This window comes from Tamandua tetradactyla, chromosome X (genome assembly GCF_023851605.1).
Source record: "Tamandua tetradactyla isolate mTamTet1 chromosome X, mTamTet1.pri, whole genome shotgun sequence".
In the NCBI taxonomy this organism is placed as follows: Eukaryota; Metazoa; Chordata; class Mammalia; order Pilosa; family Myrmecophagidae; genus Tamandua; species Tamandua tetradactyla.
This window is the reverse complement of record NC_135353.1, coordinates 32774161-32787052: the sequence shown is the minus strand read 5'-3', so window position 1 is coordinate 32787052 and position 12892 is coordinate 32774161.

Genomic DNA, 12892 nt, shown 5'->3' with positions numbered 1-12892 from the left:
CAAATAGGAAACAATCAATATTGGAGACAATGTGGAGAAACTGGAAAACTTATGCACTCCTGGTGGGAATGTACAACGGTGCAGCCACTATGGAAGGCAATTTGGTGGTTCCTTCGGAAACTAAATATCGAATTGCCCTATGACCCAGCAATAGCACTACTTGGTATATACCCAGAACAGCTGAAAGGAGTGATACAAACAGACAGTTGCACACTGATGATCTTAGCAGCATTATTCACGATCGCCAAAAGATGGAAACAAACCAAGTACCATCAACAGATGAGTGGATTAATAAAATGTGGTATATACATTCAATGGAATATTATGCAGCAGTAAGATGAAATGATGTCCTGAAGCACATGACAAGATGGATGAGCCTTGAGGACATAATGCTGAATGAAATAAGCTGGACACAAAAAGATAGATACTGTATGACTCCACTTTTATGACCCTGGTACAGTTAAAATGAGAGGCTTATAATGCAGAATATAGGGGATTTAGAGATACATAGAAGCCAGAGATGGGTGAACACTTAACTAATGAGGTTGAATTCCAATGTAAGGGAATAGATAGGAGTGAAGGCAGTTTTCTAGTGGGTTTGTAAGTCATATTACCACACTGAATATGAACAAGATTGAAAGGGGTTATATAGACCTATGTGTCCCACTGATTAAAACTAGAAATATAAATTAGTCCTTGAAAGACCTACTTCAAAGGTATGATTCATGTACAAAAACTTTTTAAGTCCAGGGTAAAAAAGGAAAACTGCTATTGCACATTACGGGCTATGTTTAACAGGAAAGCATCAGCAGTACCACAGCAACTGCAGGGGTAAATAATCATGGGAGGGGCAAGAGTTAAGGGGAGGTTTAGATCTCCTATTTGGTGAGGGTCTGTTTTCTGGTTATATTTATTTTGAGAACAATTAAATTATCTAAAATTGAGAGTGTTGATGGAATGTGGACTTTGTGCATTGTATATGAAGCCTAATGAATGCAGGTGGCTGAAGGATGCACTGACTGAGAAGTAGACTGTCAAATGATGGTGTATACATATGATCAATACTGTGCTGTGACAAAAAGGAACAAAATCGTGAGGCATGCAATGATGTGAATGAAGCTGTGGGACATTTGGTGAGGCAAAATAAGGCAGAAATGAAAGAACAATTATTGTAATGGTTTCCTTTAGAGAATGTTTATAAGAAAACAGGGGAGTAGGTTGTAAGCTCTTATAGCAGACATAATTAGTCCAAAGGGGTAATTATTACTTCTGGTTTTGGGAGGCTGCTTTATATATCTGTAACATGCATTCATAGATAAGAACAAAGCTGACCAGGTCGGGATTAAAGTAATTCAGAAACCAGGGGTAAGGAAGACATCGTCCATATTCTAGAAATACACCTACTCTTTGAGACCAAAGGAAGAAAGGTTTATTTTGTCTGGAACCTCAATTTTCTGTAGCGCATAATCTAACTCAACCTGTCTGGATAGCTCAGTGAACAATTGAAACACACCGAAGCTAGAATAAGAATGAGGGCCTTTAATCCTGTATAGCTTAATGTAATGCCTGGATACATTCTAGAATATATTAAGCAGATAATCAAAAAGTATTGGCAAAGTCCCTTTAGAGATGGGAGAAAAAATATAGATCTATTAAACTTTACCATCAAAGAATCCCCTGATACTGTGTCAAACATTAGGGACACCCAAATCAATAGGCTAAGCCCTTGATCTTGAGGCTTACTCTTGTGAAGCTTATGTAGGTATTGGAGAAGCTTAGCCTACCTATAGATATGCCTAAGAGTTACTTCTCAAGGACCTCTTTTGTTTCTCAAATGTGGCCTCATTCTCTCTAAGCTCAACTCCTCAAGTGAAATCATTGTCCTCCCCTCTACATGGGACATAACATCCAGGGGTAAAAGTCTCCTTGGCAGCATGGGAGATGGCTCCCAGGGATAAGTCCAGCCCTGGTCTTGTAGGATCAACAGTTCCATCCTGACCAAAATGGGGAAAAGAAGTGAAACTAATAAAGTATTTATCAGTGGCTTGGAGAGCTCAAATAGAGTCGATAGGCTACTCTGGAGGTCACTCTTATGCAAACTTCAATTAGACATTGCTACCTACCATAACTTGCCAAATTCCAATGAAAACCATTCCAGCCAATCCTAAAGAACACCCAGGGCAATATATAAGACTCGACAAAGGTTCCATGCACTAGGATAACTTTCCAGAAACCTACAACCCCTAGATGGGCCCCTGGGCCAGATAAGTCCTGAAACCCAGAGTGCCCAGCCTCTCCAGAACATCAGATAGTTCCATCTTCCTACCCAATATTATTGACAGCCCCTTCCAACAAGAAAAAGTTAGAATGGGCATAGGCCAAATACCCCGAAAGAGTGGGATAGAAAGATCGAAGGTGATGATGGAATTATACAAAGAATGTAGGGTTTAACAAAGGAGTATGATTGCTGAATCATTAAATTGATATTTTCTTTAGTCTCCAGTGTCTTAGAGCAGCTAAGAGTAAAAATCTAAAATTGTGGAATTGTAACTCATCCAAACTCTGAAATCTGTTTTACAACTAATTGTGCTGTGCTTTTAAATTTATTGATTTTTTAGTATATACATTATTTTTTACAAAAAAGAAAAATAAGTGATGATAAAAAATATATATATTCTTTCTAGCCTCCAATGTTCTGGAGCAGCCAGAAGGAAAAATCCAAGATGATGTTATGGTGGCCCATGACAAATTCTGGGATCTGACCTGTAACTACTTGCTGAAGAGTGCTTTGAAAACTATTGCTTTTTTTCTTTCTTTACTTTGTACGCATATTATATTATGCAGTAAAAAAGTTTAAAAATAGAGTTTATGGGAGAAAGCTTTCCAATCTTTATAAAAGACATAAATATGGTAATCAAACAATTCTAATGAATTCCAAATAGAATAAATCCAAATAGGCTTGATCCAAGACTCATACTAATCAGGATGTCAAATCTGGAAGAGAAGCAAAAGTCATGACAGCCACAAGAGAAATGATATTCACTACATACAATGGAAACTACATAAGACTGAGCTCAAAAACAAAAGTCCGATCTCAGACTACTCGACAGATACTATGAAGGTGAAAATTCAGTGGAATGAAATGATATATTTAAGATTCTGAATGAGAATGACTTCTGGCCAAGAATTCTTTATCTTCCCAATTTGTCCTGAAAAATTGAGGGAGAGATTAAATCTTTACAGACAAAGGCTGAGAGAATTTGCCAACAAGAGACTTGCATTACAAGAAATAAGAAAAGGAGTTCTGTTGACAAATAAAAATGAGAGGGAGGTCTGGAGAAAGGTATAGAATTGAAGAGTATTAGTAGGGGCAGCTTAATAGATAAAGAGAGAGAGAGAGGGAGAAGAAAATACAGATCTGACGAACAAAAACTAAAGGATAAGATGGTTGCTGTAGTTTGCTAGCTGCCAGAATGTGATATACCTGAATCAGAATGGCTTTTATAAGGGGAATTTATTAAGTTGCCAGTTTGCAGTTCTAAAGCTGTGAAAATGTCCGAATTAAAACAAGTCCATAGAAATGTCCAATTTAAGGCATCTAGGGAAAGATATCTTGGTTCAAGAAGGCTGATCATGTTCAGGGTTTCTCTCTCAACTGGAAAGGCACATGGTAAATATGGCAACATCTGCTAGCTTTCTCTCTAGACTTCTTGTTTCATGAAGCTCCCCCAGGGACGATTTCCTTCTTCATCTCCGAAGGTCTCTGGCTGCCTGGACTCTTATTTATTTTTTTTGCAAGGGCAGGCACCGGGAATTGAACCCGGGTTTCCGATATGGCAGGCGAGAACTCTGCCACTGAGCCACCATCGCTACCTGTGTGAACTCTTGTGGTTCTCATGGCTTGCAAACCTTTTTCCAAAACTATTTCCTCTTTTAAAGGATTTTAGTAAACTAATCAAGACCCACCTGGAATGGGCGGAGTCACATCTCCCTCTAATCAAAGGTTAGTACCCACAATTGGGTGTGTCATATCTCTGTGGAGACAATCTAATCAAGTTCCTAACCTACAGTGCTGAATAGGGATGAAAAGAAACAGCTGTCTCTACCAGATGGATCAGTATTAAAACATGGCTTTTCTAGGGTGCATAATCCTTACAAGTCAGCACAATGGTAGATACAAGAACTGCCCTTACAGTAATAATTCAGAATGTTAATAGACTAAAATCACCAATTAAAAGGCACAGATTGGCAGAATGGATTTAAAAATATGATCCATCTATATGCTGGTTGCAAGAGACTTGTCTTAGACCCAAGGATACAAATAGATTGAAAGTGAAAGGATGGAAAAAGAAGTTCCATACAAGTTGTGACCAAAAGAAAGCAGGAGAAGCCATACTAATATCAGGTAAAATAGACTTTAAATGTAAAGATGTCATAAGAGACAAGAAAGCGCAGTACATATTAATAAAAGGGACAAGTCATCAAGAAGAAATAACAGTTATAAATGTTTATGCTTCTAATCAAGGAGCTCCAAAGTACATGAGGTAATCATTGGTAAAACTTAAGGAAGTAATAGACGTTTCAACAATAATTGTGGGAGACTTCAATACACCACTCTCCTCTATGGATAGAACAGATAGACAGAGGATCAATATAGAAAATTTAAATAATGTGATAAATGAATTAGACCTAATTAGACCTATATATATATATATATATATATATATATATATATATATATATATATATATATATATATATATTGTTACACCCCAAAATATCAGGGTATACATTCTTTTCTAGGGCTCATGGTACATTATCCAGGATAGATGAAACACTGGGGCACAAAACAGGTTTTTATAAATTTACCAAGATGGAAATTATTCAAAGCACTTTCTCTGATCATGACAGAATCAAGCTGGAAATTAATAACCACTAAAGAACCAGAACTTTCACAAATACATGGAGATTAAACAATACACTCTTAAGCAATCAGTGGGTCAAAGAAGAAATCATTAGAGAAATTAATAAATATCTGGAGACAAATGAAAATGAGAATTCAACATATCAAAACTTACAGGATGCAGCAAAGGCAGAACTGAGAAGGAAATTTATCACCCTAAATGCATATAATTAAAAAGAAAAATGAGCAAAAATTGATGACCTAACTGCTCATCTGTAGAAACTAGAGAAAGAATAGCAAACTATTCCCAAACCAAATGGACGAAGAAAAATAACTAAGATAAAAGCATAAATAAATGAACTGTAGAACAAAAAAACAATTGAAATTATCAACAAACCAAAAGTTGGTTCTTTGAGAAAATCAATAAAATTGATGGACCCCTACCTAGGCTGACTAAGAAATAAAAGAGAGGGTGCAAATAAACAAAACCAGAAATGAGAGGGGGGTCATTACCACGGATCCTGAAGAAACTTAAAAAATCACAAGAAGATATTATGAGCAACTATATGCTAACAAACTAGACAACCTAGATGAAATAGACAAATTTCTAGAAGCATATGAACTACTGATAGTGACTGGAGAAGAAATAGAAGATTCTAACAAACCAATTACATGTAAAGAGATTTGATTACTTATCAAAAATCTTCCTGCAAAGAAAAACCCAGGCAGCCTCACAGAGGAATTTCATCAAACATTTCAAAAAGAACTAACAACAATTCAGCTCAAACCCTTCCAAAAAACTGAAGAAATGGGACCACTACCTAACTCATTTTATAAAGCTAACATCATAAAACCAGATAAAGACACAATAAGAAAGGAAAATTACAGACCAATCTACTTAATGTATATAGATGCAAAAATTCTCAACAAAATACTAGCAAATCCAATCCAATGATATATTAAAACATTTATACATCACGACCAGGTGGAGCTTACACCAGGAACGAAAGGTGGTTCAACATAAGAATATGAATTAATGTAATACAGCACATTAACAGATTTAAAGGGAAAAATCACATGATCATATTGATTGATGCTGAAAAAAGATTTGATAAAATTCAGCATCCTTTTCCAATTAAAACACTTCAAAGGTAGGAATCAAAGGAAACTTCCTTAACATCATAAAGAGGACACATGAAAAACCCAAGTCAGTATCATTCTCAATGGTGAGAGATTGATAGCATTCTCCCTAAGATCAGGAATGAGACAAGGATGCCCATTGTTACAATTATTCAACATTGTACTAGAAGTTCTAACTAAAGCAATAAGGCAGGAGAAAGGAATAAAAGACATCTAAATAGGAAAGAAGTAAAACTCTCATTATTTGTAGATGACATGATCCTATACTTGGAAAATCCTGAGAAATCTATGACAAACCTACTTGAGCTAACAAACAAATTCAGCAAAGTGGTGGGATACAAGATTAATGTACAAAAATCAGTAATGTTTCTATATACAAATAATGACCTCACAGTTAAGAGGAAAAAAATCATTCAAAATAGCCACTAAGAGAATCAAGTATTTGGGAATAAACTTAGCCAGGGATGTAAAGTACCTCTACACAGAAAACTACAGAACATCATTAAAAGAAATCAAATAAGATCTTAATAGATGGAAAGATAGTCCATGCTCATGGATAGGAAGGTTAAATGTCATTAAGATATCAATTCTACCCAAATTAATCTACAAATTCAATGTGATACCAATCAAAATTCCAACAACCTATTTTGAAAACTTGGAAAAGCAAGTTATTAAATGTATTTGGAAGGGAAAGAAACCTCGAATAGCTAAAAATATCCTAAAGAGGAAGAGTGAAATTGGAGGACTGACACTTCCCAACATTTAAGTTTACCATAAATCCACAATAGTCAAAACAGCAAAGTACCAAGTACTTTACATAACTTATTTAAGCCACATTACAATCCCTTGAGGAAGATCATGTTATCATTTCCATTTTACAGATGGAGAAGTGGAGGCACAGGGAGGTTGAGTAACTTGTCCAAGGTTACAGAGGTAGAACTTGTTCCCTTGCAGTCAAAATCCATGTTCTTAACATTATAATATCAATTATTGTAACAATTTTCTAAGTCCCCCATGCCTAAGCCAGCTCAAGTGCCCTGATCTCATCCCTAGGCAAAGGAAAGAGCCCCAATATATAGGATTACCTTTTATAGCCAGTTTTAAATTGTAGGTCTTGCCCTTGCTGCCTCCCTTCTCCTTTTCACATACCCTTTTTTTCTTTCTTCCTCCATTCCTTTCTCTCTCCCTTCATTTTCTCTCTTCCTCCTTCCCTTCCTTTCCTTCCACCCTCACTCCCTCCTTCCCTCCCTCCCTCTCTCTCTCTCTCTCCTTTCTGTCCTTCCTTCTCTCTAACTCACTCCTCACCTTTTCAAAATTCATTTGCTGGCCATTCTATGAGGTCCTGGAAATACAGAGATGAATGAGACATTGTTTTTGCTCTCTTAGCACTCTTTCCTTCATTCAAGGATAAAGAGATGTTAATCTGATTGGTCAAGATTCTAAGATATTGATTGAGCTGTGATAACTGGTAAATGTGATTATTGCATTACAACATCATCTATACACAACCAGTTTCTTCCCTCTGCCCTATAAAGTTAATGCCCCTTTTCTCAGTATGAAGTTAAATGAGTTGTTGCCCAGATATACCTCAAGATTGAGCGATAATTATCAAATGAGAGGGGGGAGTTGTAACTGAGATATTAGGATTTAAGGGATGATTATGGAAGCTGAATCACTGTATAGATATTCCTTTTTGATTTCTGGTATATTGGAGTAGACAAAGGGAAATACCTGAAATCTTTGAACTGTAATCCAGCTGCCTTTACCTTTCACCCCTGTGATTGTAAAAACCTTGTGACTGGCCCTCAATTATACCCATTTTATCCATTTTTTTTTCAACCTTGGAAAATTTGGATCATTGAAGACAGGCTCTAATGTTTATTAATGAAGGCCTTGAGTCAGCCCAAGTCCAAAGTTAGCTTGATAACCAAAGCAGGAACAAATAAAATGAGCCCACCTTACATGTGCAGTAGCTTAGACTTAAACCTATACATCACCTATATCTCATTCTGATACTAAAAATCATGCCTATCATCATAATTAAGGCCACCATTTTCTTATGTACATTCTGTGACTAAGCATATAATCAATCTGCACTTGCTCAATAATTAAATCACCTCTAATTACATCATCTGGGGACATTGTGCTCATTATCCTAAAACCTGCCCATCTTTTGACACTATTAAACTATCAGAATTACTGCAGTTCAAAGAGACAGATTCTTGGGCTAATAAGCCATCTAATCTCCTGTTTCATGCCTGGCAATAAACTTTCTCTCTCTTTGAAAATAAAAGTCACCTACAGGGCTCTGACCCCTCTCTTCCTGCTAACTCCAAGGAATGGGTTCAATACATGTAGCCATCTCATTTCTTTCTTCCTTGCCTTCAAATATGCATCCCATTTCTTTGGCCTCTGTTACCAGAAGGTGATGGGATTTCAAGATGTAGATTTGGCCTTGGAGAGAGGTAGAAGTCCTTACAGGCCTCTGGTATGGCTTCGTATTCCAAAGAACTCTGCATTAGGGCATCAGGCTCCCAGGCAGTTGATAATAATGCTTTAATGTGTTATCCATTTGCTATTGTTCTTTGTGTGTTTAACTCCTCTGGAGAAGAAATGGAGGACTAGGCCAGGCAGAATGTGATAATTATTCTGTCCCTCAGCCAACTAATATCATCAAAATTTCACTTCCATCCCAATAGGAGAAAGGTGTACAAATCACAATGGCATCTGGTAACAAGTACCCTAATAGGGGATTAAAATCTTTATCTACTGTCCCTTAATAACCTTTAACCCCCTTATATGGGTTACATCGTATATTTAATTGGGCTTATCTTACTGTATTCACAAGGATTAAAGAGTCCCAAGTTTGAGGTTGCAGCTCCCCATTTATGTGGGTATCAGTCTTCCAGAACTATCAATGCTTTGGAACACTGTCTCAAATTTACAGTAAGTGGGAAAGGCCTTTGAGTGGCCAAAAGCTGTTGCTTTAAATCCACACACATATGAATTAGGTTCTCTTCATACTTTTTTCCATTCGTCTTTCCGTCAATATTTGGTGAGGTAAATTGTATGCAAGACACTGTGTGATATGCTTAGGATAGACATGAGGAAAATACCTATATCTTCAAACTCTCTCTGGACATTTATCTTCATCTTCTGGATCTCCCCTGAGTAACTGCTTCCCCTGAAGCCCTCTCAAATGTTTGTTGTTTTTTTATCCCACACTTCCCATCCAGTGGGTATGGAGGTGGGGTAGATGTTTTCCAGCTTAACAACCACTCTTGATTGAATCACATCTCCGGGGAGATGATTTAATTAAAGTTTCAAACATACAGTACTGAATAGGGATTAGAAGAAATGGCTGGGTTTAGAAAATGGAATTACGATTAAAACATGGCTTTTCTAGGGTACATACATTCTTTCAAATCAGCACACCCTTTATGAGAGAGAACTCAGAGCTGACACAGAGAGCAGAGAGATGAAATGAAGACAGACATTTGGAGATACAGACAGAAAACACCCCAGGAGATGCCAGAAGGGCCCGAAGGATCTGAGAGAGCCATTTGAAACCAGAAGCTGGGAGAAAAGGACAGCAGATATTGCCATGTGTCTTCCCATGTGACAGAGAATCCTGGACACCATAGACCTTCAGAGTCAAGGTGTCTTTCTTTGGATGCCTTGGTTTGGACATTTTCATGACCTTAGAACTGTAAATTTGTAACTTAATAAATCCCCTTTATAAAAGCAAATCTATATCTTTTTGTTTGTTTTGGCATGGGCAGGCACTGGGAATCAAACCTGGGTCTCTGGCATGGCAGGCGAGAACTCTACCTACTGAGCCACAGTGGCCCACCCACAAATCCATTTCTTCTATATTGCATGCTGGCAGTTTTAGCAAACCAGAATAACTCTTTTAGTTTTCCTTCTACTTCACTGACTGCTCCTGTTCAGTATCTCTTGCTGGTTTTTCCTTATATCCCTGACCTTTTAATCCTAGAGCCTCCCAGGTCTCAGTCCTTGAACCTTGGTCATCTCCTTTCTGATCTCATTTAGTTTCATGATACTAAATTTCTATAAAATGCCAATAGTTTCCAATCACATAACTGCAGTTTAGATTTTTTTTTACGACCTTCAGATTCTTTTAGGCAGCTCCTTTCTTGAAATAGTCAACTGAAAGAGAGATAGGCATCTTAAATTCAACATGTAAGAATCTGATCTTCCTTCCCAAATCTGCTCTTTCTGTGGTCTTCCCAATCTGAACAAATTTGTTTCTCAGGCCAAGAACCTTCATTCTTCTTTTCACTCTTTCTTATAGGCTGCATTCAATTAATTTGCATCTCCAAAATACATCCAAAATCTTTCCATTTCTCATCACTTCCAATGCTAGCACATGATCCAAGGCCACCTTCATTCCTCACCTGGATTATTGTAATAGCCTCCAGCTGTTTTCACTATTTCCTCCCTTAACACCTACAATCTATTTTCCACTTAGCTTCCAGAGCAACCCTTAAAAATGTTAGTCATATCCCAGGGGTGTGGACCTTCCTGGCAACGTGGGACAGAAATCCTAGAATGAGCTGAGACTCAGCATCAAGGGATTGAGAAAACCTTCTTGACAAAAAGGGGGAAGAGTGAAATGAGACAAAATAAAGTGTCAATGGCTGAGAGATTCCAAACAGAGTCAAGAGGTTATCCTGGAGGTTATTCTTATGCATTAAATAGGTATCACTTGTTAGTCATGATGTAATGAAGAGACTGGAGAGAACTGCCTGAAAATGTAGAGCTGTGTTCCAGTCGCCATGTTTCTTGAAGATGATTGTATAATGATAAAGCTTTCACAATGTGATTGTGTGACTGTGAAAACCTTGTGTCTGATGCTCTTTTTATCTACGGTAAGGACAGATGAAGAAAACATATAGATTATTAAAAATAAATAAATAATAGGGGGAACAAATGTCAAAATGAATTTAGTAAATTGAAATGCTAGTGATCAATAAAAGGGAGTGATAAAGGGTATAGAAAAAAATAGGGGAAACAAGGCTAAAATAAATTGGGTAGATGGAAATACTAGCAATTAATGAGAGGGAGGGTTAAGGGGTGTGGTATGTATGAGATTTTTTCTTTTTTCTTTTTATTTCTTTTTCTGAATTGATGCAAATGTTCTAAGAAATGATCATGATGATGAATATGCAACTGTGTGATGATACTGTGAATTACTGATTATATATGTAGAATGGAATGATCATAAGTTAAGTTAAGAATATTTGCGTTTGTTGTTATATTTTTAAAAAAATTTAAAAATTAATTTAAAAAAAAAGAGGGAAGATTTTGGAAAAAAAATGTTAGTCATATCATGTTTCTCCTCTTCTTGAAACCCTACAATGGCTGCATATTTCATCAGAGTAAACCCCAATGTCCTTACATGTCTTACAGGATCTGGGCCCCTCTTACCTTCTGACCCCATGTTTTGCTACTCTGCCCTTTTCTCACTGTACTCCAGGCATTCAGGACATTCATTGAATAGTCAGGTAAGCTCCTTCCTTGGGGCCTTTGCATTTGCAGTTCCCATTGCCTAGAATACTTCCCCTTCAGATATGTACTATACATAGTTCATTCCCTTATATTTGAAAAATCTTTGATCAAATGTTGTTTTCCCAGGTACGTAACTATCATTTTATTTAAAATGTAACACCACTACCATCATTTCTTATTTTCTTTCTCTTTAGTTTTTTTCCTCTAGATTTTAGCACCTTCTCTTATATTACCAACCTAGTTATTTTGTTTATTTTTAGTCCACCCCCCACCCCTTGATAGGACATAAACACAATGAGGGCAAGGATTTTTGTCTGAATGTTCAGTGTTGTACCATTAATGTTTGGAACAGTTGTCTGGCACGTAGTAGGTGCTCCGTAAATATTTGCTGAAAGAATGAATGAGTCATAGTCCTTGCAGAGAGAGTGTACACGAGAGTGTACATGGTTAAGTCCCATAATGGAGGGATGGAAAAAGGGTTCTGGGAGCTCAAAGAAGGGCATGGAAAGAAGTAGGGGGTAATCCAGGACAGCTTAATGGGGGAGGTAGCATTTGAACTGGGCCTTGAAGGAAGGGTAGGATTTGGACTTGTAAATTCAATCAGGCTGAAGTAGGGTATATGAAAGTAGAAGTGGGAATTAAGATTAGAAATGAAGACTGGGGCCAAATTATGAAGGACTCTGAATGCAAGTTAAGGAGTTTTGGTTTTAGGCGTAGCCTAAGGCAGAGTGGAGACGAAAGTTATATCATTGGGAGTAAAAAAACTTGTCATCACTCAATGATTTCTTCTTATTTAACTTTCTATTCTTTACTCAATTGTCTCTTATTTAACTTTAATAAGCCTCTTTAGAGGCTTGATAATATGGTTTCTGACGTAGATAAGAAGCAAACAAGAAAAAAAAGGGAGGAGGGCCTGAATATGAACATGAAACATGTTGAAGGAGAGAAGGCCAGATGGGTGCTTGGCCTGAAGGCTGAAGGCCAAAGTTCAAAGTTGGGGGCTTAGAACCTCTGCTGTTGTTGTTATTATTATTGTTATTCTGATGAATAAACACGTTATGATTATAATAATGGCTTTATCAAATGCTGCATGCCCTGCACACACGTGGGTTGTGTGTGTGAGAGAGATAAAGCTGTATTATGTGAAAAACATTAAGTTCAATATTCAAACTTTCTCTCTCCTGGACTTTATGGTTCTGATCCAAAGTGGATGGTACGTTTCATTAATGTATTAAAACCCACCCAACTTCTGTGATTATTTGAGTTTTCCTTCGCGCTCCTCAAGAGAAAGTACCATGTTGTATTCTTCTTTGCACC